The sequence below is a fragment of the Schistocerca nitens genome, chromosome 1, assembly GCF_023898315.1.
Source record: "Schistocerca nitens isolate TAMUIC-IGC-003100 chromosome 1, iqSchNite1.1, whole genome shotgun sequence".
Lineage (NCBI taxonomy): Eukaryota > Metazoa > Arthropoda > Insecta > Orthoptera > Acrididae > Schistocerca > Schistocerca nitens.
In genome coordinates this window covers 209417699-209444988 of record NC_064614.1, presented here as the reverse complement: position 1 = coordinate 209444988, position 27290 = coordinate 209417699, and positions in this window count along the sequence as shown.

Genomic DNA, 27290 nt, shown 5'->3' with positions numbered 1-27290 from the left:
TGCGAACAAGAGGTGACCGAGACGTGTAACCAATGGCACCCCATACCATCACGCCGGGTGATACGCCAGTATGGCGATGACGAATACACGCTTCCAATGTGTGTCACTGCGATGTCGCCAAACACGGATGCGACCATCATGATGCTGTAAACAGAATCTGGATTCATCCGAAAAAATGACGTTTTGCCATTCATGCATCCAGGTTCGTCGTTGAGTACACCATCGCAGGCGCTCCTGTCTGTGATGCAGCAAGGGTACCCGGTGCCATGGTCTCAGAGCTGATAGTCCATGCTGCTGCAAATGTCGTCGAACTGTTCGTGCAGATGGTTGTTGTCTTGCAAACGTCCCCATCTGTTGACTCAGGGATCGAGACGTGGCTGCACGATCCGTTACAGCCATGCGGATAAGATGCCTGTCATCTCGACTGCTAGTGATACGAGACCGTTGGGATCCAGCACGGCGTTCCGTATTACCTTCCTCAACGCACCGATTCCATATTCTGCTAATAGTCATTGGATCTCGACCAACGCGAGCAGCATTGTCGCGATACGATAAACCGCAATCGCGATAGGCTACAATCGGACCTTTATCAAAGTGGGAAACATGATGGTACGCATTTCTCCTCCTTACACGAGGCATCACAACAACGTTTCATCAGACAACGCCGGTCAACTGCTGTTTGTGTATGAGAAATCGATTGGAAACTTTCCTCATGTCAGCACGTTGTAGGTGTCGCCACCGGCGCCAACCTTGTGTGAAAGCTCTGAAAACCTAATCATTTGCACATCACCATCTTCTTCCTGTCGGTTAAATTTCACTGCTGTAGCACGTCATCTTCGTGGTGTAGCAATTTTAATGGTCAGTAGCGCACTATGTTACGACTTATCTCATCTAAATTGGAGCTAGCTTAAAATTATTCAAAAATGGCTCTGAGCTCTATGGGACTTAACTTCTCAGGTCATTAGTCCCCTAGAACTTAGAACTACTTAAACCTAACTAACCTAAGGACATCACACACATCCATGCCCGAGGCAGGATTCGAACCTGCGACCGCAGCGACCGCGTGGTTACAGACTGTAGCGCCTAGAACCGCTCGGCCACCACGGCCGGCCTTAAAATTATTCAAATAGAATAATCAATAATGAGAGCGACCGGCGATGTCACGAGAAATGATGCCGTAGACATCAAGATCCGCGAAAAAACAGCTCTTGCTCAAAACGGAGCGCACATTACACAGATTATACTCACACAGTGTTTGGTTACTGAAAGCACTTAGCGATTTCTAACACATTTTAGCCATAATTTCAAACCTTTCCTAAACATTTTGTCGCTGAGATGCTTGACGCAAATATTTAACAAATTAACTCATTCGTAATCCGAAGTTTGACTCCTTAAAGAATCGGAGGCTTATTGGATCATTGAGGTGACAAAAGGCATTGGACAGCGATATGCACGTACACAGATGGCGTTATAAACGCGTACACAAGCTACAAAACGGCATTGCGCTGGCGGAGAGGTCATTTGTATGCATATGACTCAGGTGAAAAGATGTTCGACATGATTATGGCGACACGACTGGAACTAACAGCTTTGAACGCGGAGTGGTAGTTGGAGATAGACGCATTGAAAGGTCTCTCTTGGATTCCTTTCATGTTAATTTCTTAAATATGTTGTCATTTACGGCATAAATTCGTCTTCTAAATTCACTGTGATGTTTCTGACTATCTGGGAGGAGACTGAGCAGTGAAACGTGTTACTTTTACACATAAACAAGAACGATCTGTCACACTACTACACTTTAAAACACAGTTTATATGTAATTCATGTCACACAGTCTCATATGGAACCTACATCCGCTTTCTTTTATATACTGTATATGATAAAATACTGTCATCCCCCTTCCCTTCTGTGAGAGAGGATGAATGAGCAAATGTATTTGTAGTTGCATGCTGGATGGTAGCAGACAAGCCTGTCTGCTAGAGAACAGTAGGACCAACGTCGGAACAGGTAGCTACGCTTTCTAAAATCAAAGAAGTTTCTATCCTTAGTATGGTCCTGTCCGTCCCTTGTCATGTTGGTATAGGAAGCTGCCTCTCTGGTCACTTCCGTTTGTATTTGTGAGCCACCCCTCAGGAAGGGACCAGGGCAGTCTGTCCGCGGCGAGCGTCTGAAGTGGTAAGATCTCCGGCTAAGCGCGTGTCTGCTAAGTCCGTAGGACAATGGATTTCTTAAGTTCAGCCTAACTGAAAATTTAAGCACTTTTATTTCAGGTTTAGCTCTAAAATATCTAATGTTATCTTAAATTGCAACGCAGTGTAATTCGAGTGTGAAGTTCATAATATATTCCGGTAGTTGCTTTGTCACTACTTTGTGAGTAAAGTGGAACCACGTGTTGATCAGTAACTCTAACTAGCATCATCAATCTTAAATGCGAATGTGCGTGAGATTATAACGTCTCGTCTTGACAATATTTTTCAATATAGCAACTTTTCTTTATGTTCAACCCACGTGGAGTGTACTTTGTGAGACCAGTACCACGTGCTTATACAATTGTTTGACCCATCAGGTTAATAGTAAGACGTTAGTAACCAGTTCGAGGTTTTTATTTTGTAAATTGCGTTTCGATGTAATTTATTTTAATTATCAAAATTATTGTGGAGTTACACTCTTTGTGTAAACCAAGTTGACCACGTGAAGCGTGTGGTGTAATCATCAAAGTAGCCCTCAGCTATTCTTTTCGGGAAGATTTCACAGAGAGTTAGTATGAATTTAGTATACCAGTGTGTGGTAATTACATGACGGACAGGATTGCGCTGCGAACGTAACTTCTTTGGGGGAAAATTGAATCGGTTGGTTATGGTTAATTTCCTCTTGCATATGTTTCAACGTTCTTCGTGTGTTATTTTATGAATGCATTGTTGTATGTAGTCTCCCAATCTTGGCTCCCTATTTGATGTGTTCCGTAAGATTACAAACTCACATTTACACAATCCTAAATAAGGCACCAGCTCAGTTATGACTCAAGTTTAATACGCTGAAATTTCAATGATCAATGTTAAAATAAATTTCCAAATATAGATTTATTTCTTTTTATTTAAATTCTCTTTTTTACACACACACACACACACACACACACACACATATATATATATATATATATATATATATATATATATATATATATATATATATATATATATAGCACCGGTTGTCGTATGACTATTAAAAGATTATAATTAATGTTAGTCTGGTTGGGAATTTGGTAAGCTAGACTGCATACCTGGTGAAACAGTTGCTCAGTAAAAATGGTTCAAATGGCTCTGAGCACTATGGGACTCAACTGCTGAGGTCATTAGTCCCCTAGAACTTAGAACTGGTTAAACCTAACTAACCTAAGGACATCACAAACATCCATGCCCGAGGCAGGATTCGAACCAGCGACCGTAGCGGTCTTGCGGTTCCAGACTGCAGCGCCTTTAACCGCACGGCCACTTCGGCCGGCAGTTGCTCAGTAATGCAAGGTTAACTTCCCTAGACAGCTCACAGCTTTTAACCCACTTTTATGGTCTTGAATATCAGCACCGCTTACACCACAAATTAATGCAACGTTACAGCATGGGACATTACATTTCGGAGATCGTTAGGGAAGTCATTATTCCGAGATCCACAGTATCCAGAGTGTGCCGAGAATGCCGAATTTGGGGCATTACCTCTCACCACGGACAATGCAGTGGCCGACGGCCTTTTTTACGACCGAGAACAGTGATCTTTGCTTAGAGTTGTCAGTGCTAACAGAGTAGCAACACTGAGTGACACAGCCGCAGGAATCAATGTGGGACCTACGACGAATGTATCCGTTAGGGCGGTGCCGAGAAATTTGGCAATAATGGGCTATGGCAGCAGACGACCGACGCGAGTGCCTTAGATAACAGTACGACATGGCCTGCGGCACCTCTCCTGGGCTCGTGACCACATCGGTTGGGCCCTAGACGACCGGAAAACCGTGGTCTCATGAGATGAGTCCAGATTTCAGTTGGTAAGAATGATGGAAGGGTCCGAGTGTGGCGGAGACTACACGAAGCCATGGACGCAAGTTTTCAACAAGGCACTGTGCAAGATTGTGGTGGCACCATGATGCCGTGAGCTGCGTTTACATGGAATGAATTGGATCCTCTGTTCCAACCGAATCGATCATTGGCTGGAAATGGTGATGTTAGGCTACATGGGGACTATTGGCAGTCTTTTCTCGACCTCATATACCCAAACATGTCACCGGACCACAGTTGTTCGCGATTGGTTTGAAGAACGTTCTGGACAATTCGAGCGAATGATTTTGCCACTCAGATTGCCCGACATGAATCCCATGGAACATTTATGGGACGTAATCGACAGGTCAGTTCGTGCGCAAAGTCGTGTACCGGCAACACTTTCGCTATTATGGAGGACTATATGGCTCAGTATTTCTGCAGGGGAAATCCAACAAGTTGTGAAATCCATGCCGAGCAAAAGTAGGTCCGATACGATATTAGGCGGTATCCAGTGACGTATGAATATGAATATGGTTGGTTCAAATGGCTCTGAGCACTATGGGACTCAACTGCTGTGGTCATAATTCCCCTAGAACTTAGAACTACTTAAACCTAACTAACCTAAGGACATCACACACATCCATGCCCGACGCAGGATTCGAACCTGCGACCGTAGCAGTCGCACGGTTCCGGACTGCGCGCCTAGAACCGCGAGACCACCGCGGCCGGCTGAATATGAATATGAATATGAGTATGAATATCAAGAGCTCAGATGGCAACCCAGTTCTAAGCAAAGAAGGGAAGGCAGAAAGGTGGAAGGAGTATATAGAGGGTTTATACAAGGGCGATGTACTTGAGGACAATATTATGGAAATGGAAGAGGATGTAAATGAAGATGAAATGGGAGATAAGATACTGCGTGAAGAGTTTGACAGAGCACTGAAAGACCTGAGTCGAAACAAGGCCCCGGGAGTAGACAACATTCCATTAGAACTACTGATGGCCTTGGGAGAACCAGTCATGACAAAACTCTACCATCTGGTGAGCAAGATGTATGAGACAGGCGAAGTCCCCACAGACTTCAAGAAGAATATAATAATTCCAATCCCAAAGAAAGCAGGTGTTGACAGATGTGAAAATTACCGAACTATCAGTTTAATAAGTCACAGCTGCAAAATACTAACAAGAATTCTTTACAGACGAATGGAAAAACTGGTAGATGCGGACCTCGGGGAAGATAAGTTTGGATTCCGTAGAAATGTTGGAACACGTGAGGCAATACTAACCTTACGACTTATCTTAGAAGAAAGATTAAGAAAAGGCAAACCTACGTTTCTAGCATTTGTAGACTTAGAGAAAGCTTTTGACAACGTTAACTGGAATACTCTCTCTCAAATTCTGAAGGTGGCAGGGGTAAAATACAGGTAGCGAAAGGCTATTTACAATTTGTACAGAAACCAGATGGCAGTTATAAGAGTCGAAGGGCATGAAAGGGAAGCAGTGGTTGGGAAAGGAGTGAGACAGGGTTGTAGCCTCTCCCCGATGTTATTCAATCTGTATATTGAGCAAGCAGTAAAGGAAACAAAAGAAAAATTCGGAGTAGGTATTAAAATTCATGGAGAAGAAGTAAAAACTTTGAGGTTCGCCGATGACATTGTAATTCTGTCAGAGACAGCAAAAGACTTGGAAGAGCAGTTGAACGGAATGGACAGTGTCTTGAAAGGAGGATATAAGATGAACATCAACAAAAGCAAAACGAGGATAATGGAATGTAGTCAAATTAAATCGGGTGATGCTGAGGGGATTAGATTAGGAAATGAGACACTTAAAGTAGTAAAGGAGTTTTGCTATTTAGGGAGCAAAATAACTGATGATGGTCGAAGTAGAGAGGATATAAAATGTAGACTGGCAATGGCAAGGAAATCGTTTCTGAAGAAGAGAAATTTGTTAACATCGAGTATAGATTTAAGTGTCAGGAAGTCGTTTCTGAAAGTATTTGTATGGAGTGTAGAAGAAGGGATCGGTTGGTAGGACATGTTTTGAGGCATCAAGGGATCACAAAATTAGCATCGGAGGGCAGCGTGGAGGGTAAAAATCGCAGAGGGAGACCAAGAGATGAATACACTAAGCAGATTCAGAAGGATGTAGGTAGCAGTAGGTACTGGGAGATGAAGAAGCTTGCACAGGATAGAGTAGCATGGAGAGCTGCATCAAACCAGTCTCAGGACTGAAGGCCGCAACAACAATAACATCCAGTGACGTTTGTCACCTATATGTACATCAGACTTACATATGTTTTTCCTACGATCACGCTTTGCTATCATCGCCGTGCAGCAGAATTCGAAACCAGAACAGCTGTTAGCATGAGTGACATGAAAGTAGATATCTTAGGTGTTGCGAAACAACTGAAATCGGTTAAGAAGGGCAAGTCTTCCGGTCCAGATAGTATACCAATCAGGTTCCTTTCAGAGTATGCAGACACAATAGCGCCTTTCTTAGCAATCATATACCACCGCTGACTTGACGAAAGGTCTGTTCCAAAAGACTGGAAAATAGCACAGGTCACACCAATATTCAAGAAAGGAAATAGGAGTAACCCATTGAATTACAGACCCATATCACTGACCTCAATTTGCAGTAGGATTTTGGAGCATTTACTGTACTCGAACATTATGAATCACCTTGAAGAAAATGACTTATTGATACATAACCAACACGGATTCAGAAAATATCGTTCTTGTGCAACACAGCTAGCTCTTTATTCCCATGAAGTAATGACTGCTATCGACATGGGATCTCAGATCGATTCCATATTCCTAGATTTCCAGAAGGCTTTTGACTGTTCCTCACAAGCGACTGTTAATCAGATTGCCTGCATATGGAGTATCGTCTCAGTTGTGTGACTGGATTCGTTATTTCCTTTCAGAAAGGTCACAGACGTAGTGATAAATGGTAAATCATTGAGTAGAACAGAAGTGATATCTGACGTTCTGCAAAGTAGTGTCATAGGCCCTATGCAGTTCCTGATTTACATAAATGATCTAGGTGATAATCTGAACAGCCTCCATTGATTGTTTGCAGATGACGCTGTAATTTACCGTCTAGGAAAATCATCAGACGATCAATTCCAATTACAAAATGATCTAGAGAGAATTTCTGTATGGTGCGAAAAGTGGCAATTGGCTCTAAACAAAGAAAAGTGCCCACGTGGATGCACATGTGTACTAAAAGAAATCCGATAAATTTTTGGTATCCGATAAATCGCACAAATCTAAGGCTGTCAATTCGACTAAATACCTAAGAATTACAGTTAAGAGCAACTTAAATTGGAAAGACCACATAGATAATATTGTGGGGAAGGCGAAACAAAGACTGCATTTTGTTGGCTGAACACTTAGAAGATGCGACGAACCCACTAATGAGGCAGCCTACATTACACTTGTCCGTCCTCTGCTGGAATATTGCTGCGCTGTGTGGGGTCCTTACTAGGTAGGATTGACGGAGGACATCGAAAAATTGCAATGAAGGCAGCCCATTTCGCGTTATCGCGCAATAGGGGTGAGAGTGTCACTGATATGATACGCGAGTTGGGCTGTCAGTCACTGAAACAAAGGCGGTTTTCTTTGCGGCGAGACCTATTTACGAAATTTCAATCACCAACTTTCTCTTCCGAATGCGTAAATATTTTGTTGACACTCGCCTATGTAGGGAGAAATGATCATCATAATACAATTAGAGGAATCAGAGCTCGAACGGAAAGATGTAGGAGATCCTTTTTCCCACGCTCCATTCGAGAGTGGAATGGTAGAGAAGTAGTATGAAGATGGTTCGATGAACCCTCTTCCAGGCACTTAAGCGTGAATTGCAGAGTAACCATGTAGATATACCAGGTATACCGGTATGAAATGAGCGTTAAGATATAAATGTGTCGATAGGGAACATTTGTTGTGAACGAGCCTTTTTTTTCTTTTGTTTTGGTTGGCATGACTTCTGTCAAAGATATTTAGTATACATCAAGTCATGGAACAAATAACATCATATGTATTCATCGTGTTAACAATGTGAAATTTTGTACTAGAAAGTGATGATTTGCGGAAAGCATTAATTTTTTGTTTTCATTTGAAAAAAAAAATACTGCATATGGTGATCATGCTCCCAGCAGTGATTCCCATTTGCGTCCTCGAAGCATCTCCGTAATAACTGCGTGTGGTTCAGACCTACCGGTAACAAACCTAGCAGAACGTCTGTGAATTGCTTTGATGTCTTCGTTTAGTCCGTCCTGGTGCGGATTCCAAACACTCCAACAGTACTCAATAATGGGTCGCATTAGTGCCCTATATGCGGTCTCCTTTACAGATGAACTGCACTTCCCTGTAATTCTTCCAATAAACAGGAGTCTACCATTCGCCTTCCATACGACAGTTCTACATGCTCTTTCCATTTCCTATTGCTTTGCAACGTTACGCGTAGATATTTAATAGGCATGACTGTCAAGCAACACACTACTAATAATGTATTCGGACATTATGTGTTTGTTTTCCTTACTAATCTGCATTAACTAACTATCAGAAGCAACATGCAAAAGATGGTTTAAACGGTTCAGAAATAATGATTTTGATGTAAGAAATGAAGAACGTGGAAGACCACCAAAAAAGTTCGAAGACGCCGAATTGCAAGCAATATTGAATGAAGATGATACTTTCAGTCGGAAACAAATGGCAGCAATGCTAAATGTTGCACAACAAACAATTTCTGACCGTTTGAAAGCTATGGGAAACATCCAAAAATGTGGAAAATGGTTGCCACATGAAATGAATGAAAGACAGATGGAAACCGAAAAACCATTTGTCAAATTTTGCTTCAAAGACGTGAAAGAAAATTTATTTTGCATCGAATTTTTACTGGCGATGAAAAATGGATTTATTTTAAGAATCTTAAACGGGAAAAATCATGGGTTAATCCGGGGCAACCATCAACATAGACTGCAAAACCAGATCGATTCGGCAAGAAGACAATGCTCTGTGTTGGGTGGGATCAGAAAGGTGTGGTGTATCACGAGCTTCTAAAACCCGGTGAAACTGTGAATACTAATCGCGACAGAAAACAAAACAAATGATCAATTCGAACTCTTCATTGATCGAAAAAAAGACCAGAATGGGCCAGAAGACATGGCAAAGTAATTTTTTTACACGACAGTGCACCTGCACACAAAGCAAAACTGGTTTAGGATACAATCAAAACACTTGGCTGGGAGCTGCTACCCCACCCGCCGTATTCACCAGACTTGGCCCCTTCCGACTATCATTTGTTTTCATCGATGGGACACGCATTGGCTGAGGAACATTTCGATTCCTTTTAAGAAGTCGAAAATTGAGTGTCTGAATGGTTTGCTTCAAAAGACGAACATTTCTATTGGCGTGGTGTCCACACATTGCCAGAAAGGTGGTCAAAATGTATGGAAAGTAATGGTCGTTTTCACTTTTCAATTCAAAAATGGCGTTTCATTTTTACAAAAAAAAAAAAAAAAACGCTCATTTCATACCGGTACACCTGGTAGATGTGTGCGTTGTAATAAAAACTGTGCCGCAGTACAAATGTGATTCATCAGTGTTCGGCAGTAGATTACGTTTGCAGAAAAGTGATTCTTTGTAACGAGGAGACGGAACAGTCTGGCCCCTACTGTCTGCCAAGAGTCTGTCGGGCTGATAGAATTGCTGCCAAGGGGCGCGTGCGTGCGGTCAAGGTAGCTGCAGATAAGAGGCGGTGAGGCAGCGAGCGTAGTCTGGGCACGCATCGGCGGGACACCTGCGAGGTGAGATTTGCAGCGCGCGTGCGGGATGTAGTGAGCGAGTGTGGCGCTCGCCAGGGAGTGCACTCCAAGTCCACGGGGCACTAATCAGGCGACAGCGTCGCGGGCAGTATGCGAGAAGCGTTCTGGCCGTCACCGTCGCAGCCTTGACCGTCGCAGGTCGCGACGCCCAGACGACGTTTCCCTGCATCAGCACGAACTCCTGTATCCTGCACGTTATCGTCAAACTTGAAGGTCCGCTTGAGGGACACTGTTTTGTTTGTTGTGTCGAAGCTAATAAGCCACTACTCTAATCTGAAGACACAAACATCTATTCAAACGCGCACAATTTGGGCTAGACCCGTATTTTTAGAGGCTTCAAGTGTTGTCAGAGAAATGCTTCACTAGTAGACGCTGGTTTATACAGGAACTTCCTCCGCTGTCATATACGAGGGTCACTCCAAAAGAAATGCTCACAACTTTTTTTTAAATCCATCTTTTATTCTACATATTTGAAAGTGTGTAGATACATCATTCAGGAACAATATTTTCATTTCTCCACATAATTTCCATCCCTCTCAACTGCCTTACGCCATCTTGGGACCAGCGCCTGTATACCCGCACGGTAAAATTCTGGACCAAACTGTTGGAGCCACTGTTTGGCAGCGTGCACAAGGGAGTCATCATCTTCAAACCTTGTTCCACGAAGAGAGTCTTTCAGTTTCCCAAAGAGATGATAGTCACATGGAGCCAGGTCAGGACTGTAAGGCGGGTGTTTCAGTGTTGTCCATCCGAGTTTTGTGATTGCTTCCATGGTTTTTTGACTGACATGTGGCCGTGCATTGCCGTGCAACAGCAAAACATCCTGCTTTTTCCGATGTGGTCGAACACGACTCAATGGAGCTTGAAGTTTCTTCAGTGTCGTCACATATGTATCAGAATTTATGGTGGTTCCACTTGGCATGATGCCCACAAGCAAGAGTCCTGCGGAATCGAAAAGCACCGTAACCATAACTTTTCCAGCAGAAGGTGTGGTTTTGAATTTTTTTTTTCCTTGGGTGAATTTGCATGATGCCATTCCACTGATTGCCTCTTCGTCTCTGGTGAAAAATCATGGAGCCATGTTTCATCACCTGTCACAATTCTTCCAAGAAATTCATCTCCACAATTCTAGTACTGTTCCAAAAGTTCGCTGCATAAGTTTTTCTTGTTTCTTTGTGAGCCACTGTCAACATCCTGGGAACCCACCTGGCACAAACCTTTTTTTAACGCCAACACTTTCAGTATTCTGCAAACACTTCCTTCCCCTATCCCAGCGTAGCGTGACAATTCGTTCACTGTGATGCGTCTGTCAGCAGTCACCAATTCGTTAACTATCTGCACATTCTCTATAGTGTGTGCAGTACAAGGACAATCCTCAGTATCGCCGTGCCCGCTTTCATCACGTAACCTGCTTGCCCACCGACGAACTGTACTACGATCGACAGCAGCATCTCCATAGACCTTTTTCAACCTCCTGTGGATGTTTCCCACTGTCTCGTTTTCACAGCACAGGAATTCTATGACAGCGAGTTGCTTCTGACGAACGTCAAGTGTAGCAGCCATCTTGAAGACATGCTGTGACGGCGCCACTCACGGGAACAGGTTGAACTAAGTTTGAAAACAAGCGGGAAGGCTGTATCTACACACTGTAAAACTTTCACACATGCAGACTGAAAACTGTATGTTTACAAAAATAGTGTGCATTTCTTTTGGAGAGACCCTCGTACACTGGTAAGCCAAAACATTGCGACCACTGCCCACCGCTTCGTTGGACGCCGCCTGTTGACATTGCGGACATTTGAAGTGCTAACAAAGGTGATTGGAGCAGACACGGACATGGGATCACCCTAGCGAAGATATGGGTTGCAAATGGGGAAATCCATTGAGATAAGCGACATAGACAAAGGCCAGATTATTATTGTGCAGATCCTGTGAGCGATTATCTCTAAAAGAGCGAAGCTGGTCGAATGTTCACGTGGTATTGTCGTAGAAGGGCAGTGAACCTGCCACTAGGTGCAAAGTGGTTGGACGTCCACAGCTCTTCACAGATCATGCGGTTCGGAGGCTTGTTTGCTCTGTAAAGTAGCATAATGGTGATCTGTGGCATCTCTGCCGAAAGAACACAAGGCTGGTGCACGTCAAGTGTTGCGGAGTGCATCGTAAATCGCACATTGTTGAACATGGAGCTCCTCAGCAGACCACCCATGTGTGTTCACATCTTGACCCAAAGACATCGTCAATTGCCATTGCAGTGAGCGCGGTAGCATAGGGGTTCGACCGTAGATCAATGGAAACGTGTCGGTTCTTCGGGTGAATCACATTTTTGCTAGACTCGGTCGATGGTCGTTTCCACAAATGCCGTCATCCAGGTTCATAGCGGCTCGAAACGCGCAGCGCACCACGGATGCAGGCTAGTGGCAGCAGTGTTATACTATGGGGCACTGCTCCTGCGCTAGCAGGGGACATGTGGTAGTAATTGAAGACACGCTGACAGCTGTGTACCATGTGCATGCCTTGGCGCATGATGTCTTCCCCGATGATGATGTCGTCTTTCAGCAGCATGTCTGTCCGTGTCTCGGATATACAAGGTGGTCCATTGATAGTGACCGGGCCAAATATCTCACGAAAAAACTACAAAGATGTGGTGTCACTGCCAGACACCACACTTGCTAGGTGGTAGCTTAAATCGGCCGCGGTCCATTAGTACATGTCGGACCCGCGTGTCGCCACTGTGTGATCGCAGACCGAGCGCCACCACACGGCAGGTCTCGAGAGACGTACGAGAACTCGCCCCAGTTGTACGACGACGTTGCTAGCGACTATACTGACGAAGCCTTTGCTCTCATTTGCCGAGAGACAGTTAGAATAGCCTTCAGCTAAGTTAATGGCTACGACTTAGCAAGGCGCCAATTGTATCAGTGCATGTATCTTACGAGTCTCATTTGTATAGTCAAGAGAGATGTACCAAAGGAAGCATTAAAAGTTAAGTATATTCCAAAGATACGTATTTTCTTTATAGTATTCAATACGTATCCTGTTCCAGACTTGACGCCAGTCGGCGTGTGTGTACGCGTGCCTTTCGGCTTCCTCCTCAGTGTGGCGTGACTAGCTTGTTACGCCACAACAAAAGAACTAAACTCTTCTAGCTTGAAGGGGGAAACCAGATGACGCTATGGTTGGCCCGCTAGATGGCGCTGGCATAGGTCAAACGGATATCAACTGCTTTTTTTTAAAGTAGGAACCCCCATTTCTATTACATATTCGTGTCGTACGTAAAGAAATATGAATGATTTAGTTGGACCACTTCTTTCGCTTTGTGATAGATGGCGCTGTAATAGCCACAAACGTATAAGTACGTGGCATCACGTAACATTCCGCCAGTGCGGACGGTATTTGCTTCGTTATACATTAACCGTGTTAAAATAGACCGTTTACCAATTGCGGAAAAGGTCGATATCGTGTTGATGTATGGCTATTGTAATCAAAATGCCCAACGGGCGTGTGCTATGTATGCTGCTCGGCATCGTGGACGACATCATCCAAGTGTCCGGACCGTTCGCGTGATAGTTACGTTATTTAAGGAAACAGGAAGTGTTTAGCCACATGTGAAACGTCAACCACGACCTGCAACAAATGATGATGCCCAAGTAGGTGTTTTAGCTGCTGTCGCGGTCAGTCAGCACATCAGTAGCAGACGAACTGCGCGAGAATCGGGAATCTCAAAAACGTCGGTGTTGAGAAGGTTTACATCAACATCGATTGCACCCATACCATATATCTATGCACCAGGAATTGCATGGCGACGACTTTGAACGTCGTGTACAGTTCTGCCACTGGGCACAAGAGAAATTACGGGACGATGACAGATTTTTTGCACACGTTCTATTTAGCGACGAAGCGTCATTCACCAACAGCGGTAACGTAAACCGGCATAATATGCACTATTGGGTAACGGAAAATCCACGATGTCTGCGACAAGTGGAACATTAACGACCTTGGTGGGTTAATGTATGGTGCGGGAGGGAGGATAATTGGCCCCCATTTTATCGATGGCAATTTAAATGGTGCAATGTATGCTGATTTCCTACGTAATGTTCTACCGATGTTGCTACAAGATATTTCACTGCATGATAGAATGGCGATGTACTTCCAACATGATGGATGTCCGGCGCTGGCGTGTGGTTGAAGCGGTACTGAATAGCATATTTCATGACAGGTGGATTGGTCGTCGAAGCACCATACCATGGCCCGCACGTTCACTGGATCTGACACGTCCCCGGATTTCTTTCTGTGGGGAAAGTTGAAGGATATTTGCTATCTTGATTCACCGACAACGCCTGACAACATGCGTCAGCGCATTGTCTATGCATGTCGGAACATTACGAAAGGCGAACTACTCGCTGTTGAGAGGAATGTCGTTACACGTATTGCCAAATGCATTCAGGTTCACGGACATCATTTTGAGCATTTATTGCATTAATGTACTGTTTACAGGTAATCGCGCTGTTACAGCATGCGTTCTCAGAAATGATTAGTTCACAAAGGTACATGTATCACATTGGAACAACCGAAATAAAATGTTCAGACGTACCTACGTTCTGTATTTTAATTTAAAAAACCTACCTGTTACCAACTGTTCGTCTAAAATTGTGAGCCATATGTTTGTTCCAGGTGAATGGAAAACAGGGATCTTACGTCTTCTGCGCAAGAAAGTACCTAACAATTACCTAAACTTTTGCTAGTGACACGCAGTATTTTATCTAATGCACTCCAACTAGATCCAAAACTAGAGGAATACCGAGGCAGATTTCGAAAAAAAGATTAGATCGTACAGGGAAAATATGTGTAATCTAGCCGGCCGCGGTGGCCGAGCGATTCTAGGCGCTTCAGTCCAGAAATGCGCGACTGCTACGGTCGCAGGTTCGAATCCTGCCTCGGGCATGGATGTGTGTGTTGTCCTTAGGTTAGTTAGGTTTAAGTAGTTCTAAGTTCTAGAGGACTGATGACCTCAGATTTAAGTCCCATTGTGCTCAGAGCCGTTACAACAGTGACATTTGCAGATCTCAATATTACAAAATAATTCATTTTAGATTCAAAAACTACGGATATTATCCAAGACACATTAACAAGTACTTCATCTTAAGCAAGTTTCATGGAGAATTCTGCAAAAACTTTGAAATAAAAACAGGAGTGAGGTAAGGGGATGGACTGACATTTCTGCTTTCCAACTAAAAGATAACACTATTCGCGGACTTCCTGGCATTTGCAGATGTTATTGCGTTAATAACACAAGTACTAGAAAATGCCAGAATCCAAATAAAAGATACTTCAAGTAAAGTATCAACTGAATAAACAATATTAGCTTTGATAACAGCAAAAATCTAAAATTGGTTTTTATTCCCTTTGCATCTCATCATTCACTGCACTTCTTTTTTTTTACGATGTACAATTTAACCAAGCGGTTTTGATAACCTGTAATCCTACAATACATTCAAAAAAATGGTTCAAATGGCTCTGAGCACTATGGGACTCAACTGCTGAGGTCATTAGTCCCCTAGAACTTAGAACTAGTTAAACCTAACTAACCTAAGGACATCACACTCATCAATGCCCGAGGCAGGATTCGAACCTGCGACCGTAGCGGTCTCGCGTTTCCAGACTGCAGCGCCAGAACCGCGCGGCCACTTCGGCCGGCTACAATACATTATTAGCATCTTGTCTGTCTTCATCATCCATGGGTCACATTGTAGCACATAACTGTTACAAAGTTGATTTAGTTACTATGTCTGAACAGAAGCTTATTAACATGTCGATCTCTAATGCAACATTCTTAGTTCTCTAGTAAGCTCTACGTTACAGCAGCCCAGACCTCGCAGGCTACGTTCACCCACAGAAGTGAAAACACAGAGCTTCCTAGCTGATATAGAAGCTGCTTTTACGGAAATAACATACAGACTTGTCACATAAATCATCGCATATCGGCATATATTAGTCGATAAAACATATTAACTGTACACGTTCTACATTTTAGCGAGATATTATTTATGGAACATGCAAGGCACTAGGTACTGAGGGTGGTCAGAAACAGTCTGAAAACCGTCTAACACTGTTGTAGGATGGGTTGCGCTGAGAAATAATTATTCAGAAAAAAGTCGGTACGTTATGACGATTCCGAGTTAATTAGCACTGAATGGGCTCTGAGCACTATGGGACTTAACTTCTAAGGTCATCAGTCCCCTAGAACTTAGAACTACTTAAACCTAACTAACCTAAGGACATCACACACATCCATGCCCGAGGCAGGATTCGAACCTGCGACCGTAGCGGCCGCGCGGTTCCAGACTGTAGCGCCTTTAACCGCTTGGCCACCACGGCCGGCAATTAGCACTGAAGTTAGCCAATCGGGCCGTCGCGCGCATAAATTCAAGCGGCCCGCCAAGCGCATTCTTCGTTTGGTTTTCTAAAACCGAAAAGAATAACGATACAGAAATTGGACGTGGGACGAATGTTAATTAACTTGGAAACGGCGCAACGTATCGGATTTTTTTCTCAACGATCATTTGGCAGCACAGCCTAACCTGCAACACCATTGCATGGTTTTGAGACTGTTTTTGACCATCCTGTATATCTATTTTCCCATGTTTCTCAAGGATGTAGAATGAACATTTCTCTCTATTTGTTGCTGAACTCACGAATGAGAGTAGAGAAAGATCTTGTTAAGTTTGTTTCTTATATCAAAGACAGGTGCCGGTTATGACTCACTGAACTTAATAACAAAATACTGAATGCTCTGTCAAATGCTAGACTTTAAGTTCTAATGTGATATTTCTGTAGTGACGACTTCCCAGTAGTACCTTCATATGAAGATGTCTTCTCCAGATAACACGGCCACGAGATTCGTTTATGCAGTCTAGCTAATTCTCATTTCATCGGCGGAAACCTGAAAAAAACATAGCATTAGCTCTTGAAAAAATTAAGTTTATTATGGAAGTAGTTGTTGGCGTATTCCGCTATCCACTGCCAGGGAAAAATCCATAGTTAATTTTCAGCTCGGTGGTATTCGAGAATGAAGTGGGATGGAAAATGGGACTCCAGTCCAACTGATTTACCTTTCAAAAAGTTGTCCGTCCGGGTCACCGACTTCTTTATAGCTTGAATTCAATTTCCGCTAATTCGTAACCACAGTCTCCGGATATTAGGGTTCCAAATGTTTTAGCTCCCCTCTTATCTCTAACGCAACTCTGCATCACACAAAAATAATTTTCACTCATTCACGTAGAAGATCAAATACTTTTTTTCTCGTTTTAGAGCGGCTGATTGTTTTTACAACTGGATGGTTCCTACTGTTTGACGCAGCGCTGGATGAATTGCTTTCTGCTGATACAGCCTTCCATTACTTTCCGTCGTACTTTACTCTTGTTTACAGTTCCTCGCTCCCTTGAATCCACTTGCACGGGCAGCGCAAGATTTGGCCACTTCACTGGTACACCTTCCTTTCTTTCGTTTATTTTCTACGTCTGCCTTACTTCTTCTCAAAGCAGAGTAATTTTCGTTCATTATTTCTTTAATGTGGCCTCGCCTTCGTGGCATCTTCTTTTGCTAGATATTCAAACCAAATTTACTAAGCTTTGTCTTTCTGCTGCTTTTTCGTTCTCCTTCAAGTGTGATTCTGTGTTCCTACGCTGGTCTAAAAAGTTAGCGGATCATACGGTGTAGGCTTTGAAGCTCGGTGTCTTCTTGAGTTAAAACTTCACGGCTGAGAGGCCATGGTCGTTGTATAAAACTTCTCCCTGGCGTTTCGTCTCCATATGATGGAGATATCTTCCGAGGTAAAAAGGACACCGCCCACTAAGGCTTGTGGTGCTCTCGCATTTATAGAGCGCATAGAGAGCACCACCATACCTCACGTGATGCCGACTGTGTGACAGTCTCTGGATTGTACGCTTGTCCGCAACTGCACGGAATTTTATATACCTCAGGTGTTGCTAGTACATGAAATTCCGTGCAGTTGCGGACAAGTGTGTTTTGAAGCTACCACAAGTAGTGATAACACCCGCATAGCCGAACATAAAAAGACCTGTCGTGCGGGACATAACGAAAAATCGGCTGTAGAAGAACAAGTTTTTCGCGATGTGAGACGAGCGTCTTAGCAAGGGCATCGCATTATCTTGCACGCATGGATAGAGAAGCAACAGAGATTAATAAATACCATAATAATTTTAAGAGGAAAGGACAAGGTTTGAAGTTAGGTAAAATATGGATGTCGACTTTGCGCGAACAAAACTGCAATCGATAATTTTTAACTGAGAATAATGTCACTATCGACAGATAGTCAGTCGGCATCACGTGACGTATGGTGGTGCTCTCCATGCGCTCTATAAATGCGAGAGCTTTTTTATCTCGGAGGACACCTCACGCAGTTGGAGACGAAACGTCAGTTATCAGTTTTGTATATCGACTATGTCCTCTCAGCCTGGAAGTTTTAACTGAAGAATAAGCGGGTCGTTCAAAATGTCCAGATATCTTCACTGGATAAGTTAGTCACCGAGGTGACCTCCATGTGAGTGTCGTTAAGAAAATGATTATTTTGCGACAGAAAAAAAAATGAGGAGAGGACTGTCGTTGTTGTTTCAGACGGCACATAGTAGTTTTTCCAACTGGGGAGACGCGATTTAAATACTAGTGGCAAGTAAGAGGAGAAGCCAAGTTGGCGTGTGATGCTATACGAATAGAAAGATAATCCCACTGGAAAGGAAAATACAGAATAACAGTCATAAGAGATACCGTAATTTAGCGACCGTTTGCTGAAGAGTGGTAAGGCCGGTATTACACTATCAAATTTCTTTGTCAAAGATTTGATCAAAGATGTGATCAAATATTCGTCAAATATATTTGACAAAGATCTTTGAACGTGGCGCTAAAAAGGAGTATTACACTGTCATCATATTTTTCGTCAAAGTTCAAGATGGCTGAAAACAACAACTTGTTGCCAACAGCAGTTGCATGTACCACAATTGTACTGTGTGCACATGCGTAAGAGAAGCGGGGGAAAAAAGGAAACGTACCTGGGTGAAGCCGTGGGTTTTACCACGACACGATAAAAGCATTCAAGAATACTTGTTACGTGAGCTTATAGTGGAGGACGTCAAGTCGTACATCAATTACCTAAGAATGGATGAGCATACATTTCTGTACGTGCTCAGTGAAGTGTATCCTCATATCACAAAGCACAATACTCACATAAGAACTGCTATATCTGCAGAAGACAGGCTCACTGTAACACTCCGATTCCTTGCTACAGGAGAGGGTTAGGTTAGGTTATGTTAGGCCTCCAATCTTCTTAATCTATTTTTGTATTCATGGTGCCTCACGTTGTAAAGCGCCTCGTCAGCTTCATACATCTCTATTAGTTTTGTAGTTGTCGGTACACACCAATTGCATTTACCGACAATGTTTATAAAAACACTACAGACGACAGAATGCAGCGATGCTATCACTCCACATGGAAACGTGTCACATTGCAGTGAACAGAACAAAAGCGACTTCTTTGATCAAATCTACAGCGATGCCCTAAATTTGATCAAATATTTGACGACATTTGACAAAGTTAACTATTACACCATCAAATTTTTTTGACAAAGATATTTGACAAAGATAGTGGACAAAGACGCCAGGGACCCCAAGGGTCCTTACCTGTACCTTGCTCTCACGGGACGGGGCTAATGGGGCTCTGGGCGTCTGCTTCGAAGCGCACCAACCGCATCGTACTCTAGGGACTAGCCCCTCAACTGGCTGGTTGTCCCGAGGGATCTCCACCTTACACAAAGCACCCAGCGTCAGCGTGGCAGTCCATTTGGTGCTGTGCTAGTATGTAATAACCACATGTTGTTGTTGTTGTGGTCTTCAGTCCTGAGACTGGTTTGATGCAGCTCTCCATGCTACTCTATCCTGTGAAAGCTTCTTCATCTCCCAGTACCTACTGCAACCTACATCCTTCTGAATCTGCTTAGTGTATTGATCTCTTGGTCTCCCTCTACGATTTTTACCCTCCACGCTGCCCTCCAATGCTAAATTTGTGATCCCTTGATGCCTCAAAACATGTCCTACCAACCGATCCCTTCTTCTAGTCAAGTTGTGCCACAAACTTCTCATCTCCCCAATCCTATTCAATACCTCCTCATTAGTTACGTGATCTACCCACCTTATCTTCAGCATTCTTCTGTAGCACCACATTTCGAAAGCTTCTATTCTCTTCTTGTCCAAACTGGTTATCGTCCATGTTTCACTTCCATACATGGCTACACTCCATACAATAATTTCAGAAACGACTTCCTGACACTTCAATCTATACTCGATGTTAACAAATTTCTCTTCTTCAGAAACGATTTCCTTGCCATTGCCAGTCTACATTTTATATCCTCTCTACTTCGACCATCATCAGTTATTTTACTCCCTAAATAGCAAAACTCCTTTACTACTTTAAGTGTCTCATTTCCTAATCTAATTCCCTCAGCATCACCCGATTTAATTTGACTACATTCCATTATCCTCGTTTTGCTTTTGTTGATGTTCATCTTATATCCTCCTTTCAAGACACTGTCCATTCCGTTCAACTGCTCTTCCAAGTCCTTTGCTGTCTCTGACAGAATTACAATGTCATCGGCGAACCTCAAAGTTTTTACTTCTTCTCCATGAATTTTAATACCTACTCCGAATTTTTCTTTTGTTTCCTTTACTGCTTGCTCAATATACAGATTGAATAACATCGGGGAGAGGCTACAACCCTGTCTCACTCCTTTCCCAACCATTGCTTCCCTTTCATGCCTCTCGACTCTTATAACTGCCATCTGGTTTCTGTACAAATTGTAAATAGCCTTTCGCTCCTTGTATTTTACCCCTGCCACCTTCAGAATTTGAAAGCGAGTATTCCAGTTAACATTGTCAAAAGCTTTCTCTAAGTCTACAAATGCTAGAAACGTAGGTTTGCCTTTTCTTAATCTTTCTTCTAAGATAAGTCGTAAGGTTAGTATTGCCTCACGTGTTCCAACATTTCTACGGAATCCAAACTGATCTTCCCCGAGGTCGGCTTCTACCAGTTTTTCCATTCGTCTGTAAAGAATTCGCGTTAGTATTTTGCAGCTGTGACTTATTAAACTGATAGTTCTGTAATTTTCACATCTGTCAACACCTGCTTTCTTTGGGATTGGAATTATTATATTCTTCTTGAAGTCTGAGGGTATTTCGCCTGTCTCATACATCTTGCTCACCAGATGGTAGAGTTTTGTCAGGACTGGCTCTCCCAAGGCCATCAGTAGTTCTAATGGAATGTTGTCTACTCCCGGGGCCTTGTTTCGACTCAGGTCTTTCAGTGCTCTGTCAAACTCTTCACGCAGTATCTTATCTGCCATTTCATCTTCATCTACATCCTCTTCCATTTCCATAATATTGTCCTCAAGTACATCGCCCTTGTATAAACCCTCTATATACTCCTTCCACCTTTCTGCCTTCCCTTCTTTGCTTAGAACTGGGTTGCCATCTGAGCTCTTGATATTCATACAAGTGGTTCTCTTCTCTCCAAAGGTCTCTTTAATTTTCCTGTAGGCAGTATCTATCTTACCCCTAGTGAGACAAGCCTCTACATCCTTACATTTGTCCTCTAGCCATCCCTGCTTAGCCATTTTGCACTTCCTGTCGATCTCATTTTTGAGACGTTTGTATTCCTTTTTGCCTGCTTCATTTACTGCATTTTTATATTTTCTCCTTTCATCAATTAAATTCAATAGTTCTTCTGTTACCCAAGGATAACCACAAGAGTCCATTATATGATAGCAAGTATTTGTATTATTGAATGACCGAGTTCAGCCGTGTTGATCAACTTCAGATTGATCCAAAAGAGAATGTGCCTAGTTATGAACAAGAGCATTGTGATAATTTATCAACATTGCGAGTAATATTGTGATTCACATTGTCTGAAAAGAAACTAAAAAAACATACCTGTGTGTTTGAAGTTAACAAAAGAGGCAGATAAAACATGTAGTCGTGATTGGTATCGTCACATGGTATAAAAACATGATAAACTTACGGTAAACACTCATGGCTTGCAACCCAGGACCGTCGTTTGCACGGTGTGCTTATAGCTGATGGGGTTTGGGCGCCAGGAATCGCAGTCCGTGAGCACTCTTTACAACAGCGAGTTACAAGTCAGCGATATGATTTTAACATTCTCGTTACCCTCGAACATCCTTCTTCCCAGCCACATCTTCCTCTTTTCACAGTATTCCTAGCTGATGCAGTCTCCTTCAATTTCCTGTGCCCAGAACTCGCTACATCAGGAAACATATGCCACTAGCATTAATGTTAATACTTAATATTGTCTTTAATTATTATTATCACTATTAGTGGTAGCAGCTGCGGCAGTATAAGTACTGCTGGAATCAACGTTATTAGTTTATGGTCACTATTATTTACTGATATTAAGGACCTCAGGCACTCGAATCATTTTAACACTATTTGTCATATTTAAATAGTTATTTCTTAGGAAACAATGACCTGAAAAAGGTACTGTATGAGTGAAAAACCCTGGTTAGATACAAGAGAGAGAGCCTGATGCCCTAATCATATCAGGTTAAATAAATAAATACCTTCAAACTCATTGCCGTCGTAAGTCAGTTTTCTTCGATTTAATTGGTGCTTTCTTAATTAGTTGTGTACATTAACTTTTAGTTTGTCGTAGCTGCAACAGAAATATTTTTCCCCATGGAAACGTAGGGTACACCTCTGTAAGTGTTAAACCTTTCCATCAAGCGCAAGTGCTGCCAACTGTTGGGCATCACTATGAAAATGAGAGCGCATCGCATATGCGTACGTGGTTAGTTCGCTATATTCCACTACATAATTCAATATTGTTTAGTTATTTTGCATGGTATTTATTGAGTGACCATTTTACTCTTTATTAAAATAGGGAATATTCCGTAATAAGTTATTTCAGTCCATAAAATGAAGTCAGGTATACAAAGTACGTTTTGGAAAAGGGTACATATTTTTGTATAAATCTTCCATCGAAAATCTCTTGAAAATCGCCTACTAAGAGCATTACCACATAAAGAAAAATTTTCCTTATCCCTGAAAAAAATTAGGCTTGAAAGCGTTAAATTCTTGTGGATAGTACGTTATTATTGCTTCAAGAATTATGTCCATTGGTTGAGTGTACTGAAGACTCGTAAATTCAGTGCAGTTGGCTGATATAAGACTTATTTTGTGAGACCTTCTGCCGTAATTGATTTGAGGCTTTATGCTCCTATTAATTTCTCTGTTGTCTCTTGGTTTTGTCCATACCTACAGGATTTGAAGCTCAGTGCCTGCATATCAGTTTTCCACTTTCCTATAGCAGTACGACGCCATTTAAAAAAATCTGAAAGCATCTTTGATAATTGGTAGATCTGCGAGTATTTTTAGGTAAACAATATACGTATTCGCCGGTAGCTGAAGTACGTATTAGTAAAGAAAAAAAATGGTGCGTAGTGTAACAGTAAGTTCGTTGGATTGAAACTCGCTGGAGGTAAAATATTTATACATTTACTTAAATATGGTTGTTATTAACAATGGGAATGTTAATCACTAATATTGAATCAGCATTTTATAAAAAAAAATTATGAGTCAATATTATTTTCTCAATGAACTCTCCCATTTGATAATATAGAATTTAAATAAATTTTTTAAAGAAATCTGTATTACTGAAAAGCCAAGACCGTCACTAGATCCGAGTTAAAGGTTGGCTATCTAACGCCTGCCAGGAAAAACAAAAATTTGACTTTCAAAATTCCATAAGTTACTCGTTGAATTTAAAAAACTATAATACTGCCATAACGTTCTTACTAAGAGGTATAATCTTACGTTACAGATTTAATACAATAAGTCAAGTTAGGAATTGTATATAAGTCCTGAGGCAGCGAAACATATTTGCTTGTACTGTAGGATTGTTACAGGCTGCCTAAGGCCAACCCCATGGACAATGTCTCGCTGGGATTGCTCCATGTGACATCAGAAGAGATGTTGCCGCTAACACCGAGAGCATAAATCAAATACAGTGACCTCACATCCACTCTTTGGACATCAACCTGCCAAGCCAAGACTGAAGTCCAGGAAGAGTTTCCTAACACCTTCACAGCCCTTAGAAGTATCAGCTGCGGCTACCCGACTCACCAAGTGGAAAGAAAGATGCCAACACCTGTCAAACTGGATGACACCACAAGAATCCCTGCCACCTGGACACACAGAGAAGTGGGTCATCTGGAAGTCCTTGAACAGACTACGGACCGAAGTCGCAAGATCGAGGGACAATCTCCTTAAATGGAACTTGCAACTGCCAAATGCCAACGCAACACTGTGCGAATGCGTTGAATTGCAGACAACCCGGCATCTCTTCAAATGTAACTAGTGTCCAACGAGCTGTAGCATGAAGGAGTTGACGTCCGCAGCACCCAATGCTATCAAAGTTGCCCAATTCTGGATGAATACTGTATAGTTTTCTTTGTATGTATTGTATATGTGTTCATTTTAGTATACCTCTGACACGAATTAAGAAGAAGCGGAACATGTTAACACATTTTCTAAGTTATTAGACATTTCAAGCTGTTTTATGCATGGCATATATTCTTGAAAGAACAGAGGTTTTTGGTAAATACAGAGATTAAATAAAATTAAAAAAAAATATGTTGCATGTGTCGTGAATCGAGCCACCAACATCGTGCTATGCACTCAGCTCTGGCAATTGTAATATAGTAATGGGAGCTTTTTTGTACTTAACAGTGTTCGGACGTCTTATAATTTTCAAAGGTGATTTTTTAGAATTTTTGTGAGAATTTATGTCTTATTGCTGTAGGAAACTGATGCCTGAGCATTGATGTTCAACTAATACAAATCTGAAGAAATTGAAAAACAGCCAGTGTGTAAGTTCTCCTCTTTAAGCCGAGAGCATTGCACGTTTGTTCAAATCCTTGTCCATTCATCCATGCTAATATTTCCTGTAGTTTCCCTAAATCACTTAAGGCTATTGCCGATCTGACTTCCCTGAAAAGGACAGGACCAATTCCTCACGAAATGTTCTCTCCCAGTACAGTTTGTGCGCTTTCTGTTCTCACCTCTCCGTGGAAAGGACGTTACACGTCATCTCCCTTTCGTGTCTTATCTGAAAACTGAAGCCGCAAGAACTGCAGTGAGAAGAGTCGCCTTACGCTCGTTACAGTCTAGTTCAAAGCGATGTGTCCTTTGAATCCTGCCTACACGTCGTGAACACGTGTTGTTCGACACGCGCTCCGTATCGTTTGACGCAACGTCGTCCCACGCGTTCTGGCATCAGCCGGGCATAACGCGTCAGTCACTCTCGACAGTGATCTTGTGGCCGAGGAGCGATCAGCTATGGTCTGAAAGCAGTACTTCTGTGTTCCAAATTAGGCCACGCGTAGCTGGAAAGCGTGCTTCATTGCTAAGAGTAGGACGGACCCAGCTGGTTTCGACATCTCGGTTATCGCTACACGCTGCACTTCCTGTCGCTTTCGTTTCATCTGGAATCACTGCTGAGGCAACTACGGCACCAGACAGTCTCCCACAACAAGGAAACGCCTCGTGCAGCTCCGCTTGCCACAGTACTTACACGCTATTCCAGTCGGGTGGACATTACTCAACGCGTCCAATGTTCCATGAAATATTACTCAAATGAGAGGTCTAAATTTATATTCCGCACGTCACCGTATGCTATACAACAGAATTCCCCTCTAAATAAACGGTTATAATCCGGTAGAACATACCTTGAGTGGCGGAGGGTACTTTTAATACTTCTATCTTTTCGTCCCTTCCATGTTCCATTCTAGGACAATGCGTGATAAACATTGCCGGTAAACCTCTTTATTAGCTCTAATTTCTTGTTGGGGTCAATTCGGGAGACGTATATTATAGGAGGAAGTGGTATGTTGCCAGATTCTTCCCGAGACGTACTCTGTCGGGATTTTGATAGAAAACTTCGCCGTGATGCTCGACGCACATCTTGTAGCGTCTTCCACTGGAGCTGAGCATCTCGGGCCGTCCCTAAACGGTCTCGTGGAGAAGCGCGCCGCTCTTCGTGGTATCTTTTCTGCCTGTTTTATTAATCCAACTTGGTGAGACTCTTGAAGATTACTCAAGAATCGGTCGAACACGTAGTTTGTAATCCAATACTATCGTGGATAAATTACGTTTCCTTACGATTCTTCCAATGAAATCCAACTTGGCATCTGTTTTTCCTACAATTTGTTTTGTGCGGTCTTTCCGCTTTAAGTCACTCCGGATGGTATTTTTCTGCATATATTGCTTCCAATAATTTATCGAGACTATTGTAATAGTACAGTGGTGGATTTCTTCACGCGTTGTGCCCGCTGTGTTCGTCGAGGGACAACTGATAGTCCCTGCACCAGTGCTCGGGTAATTTCTTCGTGGAGCATCTTTTTTGTCTTAGATTATGTACAAGGTGACACACGGGAGAGACGGTTTTTAATGAAATAACACTCAGTCAACTTTAAAATTAATGCACGTTTATTTACACAAAATCAAAGCTAATTATTTGCCATTTTAGTTAATAAAGTTATTTGTGAAAAATAATGTCGTCAAGGTGATGTCCATCATTTCAAATACAGGACTCAAGTCTCTTCTCAAAATCCTCCATCACACGGACTAAAATCTCTGCAGGGATGGCAGCAATTGCCGGCCGGGGTGGCCGGGCGGTTCTAGGCGCTTCAGTCCGGAACCGTGCGACCGCTACGGTCGCAGGTTCGAATCCTGCTACGGGCATGGATGTGTGTGATGTCCTTAGGTTAGTTAGGTTTAAGTAGTTCTAAGTTCTAGGGGACTGATGACCTTAGAAGTTAAGTCCCATAGTGCTCAGAGCCATTTGAATCATTCTTGGCAGCAATTTCTTGAATGATTGCATTCTTCAACTCGTCCAAATCTCGTGGTTTGTGGTTATAGACACAGTTCTTAAGGTACACCCACAGAAAAAAGTCACATACTGACAAGTCGGGAGACCTGGGAGACCTAGGAACATTGCCAAAACGTGAGATAATCTGGCCACGAAACATGTGTCTAAGAACTGTCATTGAAGTCTTTCCGGTGTGCGATGTTGCCCCATCCTGCTGGAACCAAACGCGTTTTAAAGGGACTCGTCGTCTTCTTAGTTCTGGTTTCAAGAATGTTTCAAGCATACGTATGTAACGAACCGAATTAACAGTAACTGTGGCCCCTTTCTCTTCAAGAAAAATAAGATGCAATAATGCCAACAGAGCCAAGAGGACACCAGACTGTTACTTTTTCTCAGTGTAGAGGACGCTGGTGGATAAGGTGTGGATGCTCTGGAGCCTAGTAACGTAGGTTTTGCTTATACACGGTGCCGTTTAAATGAAAAT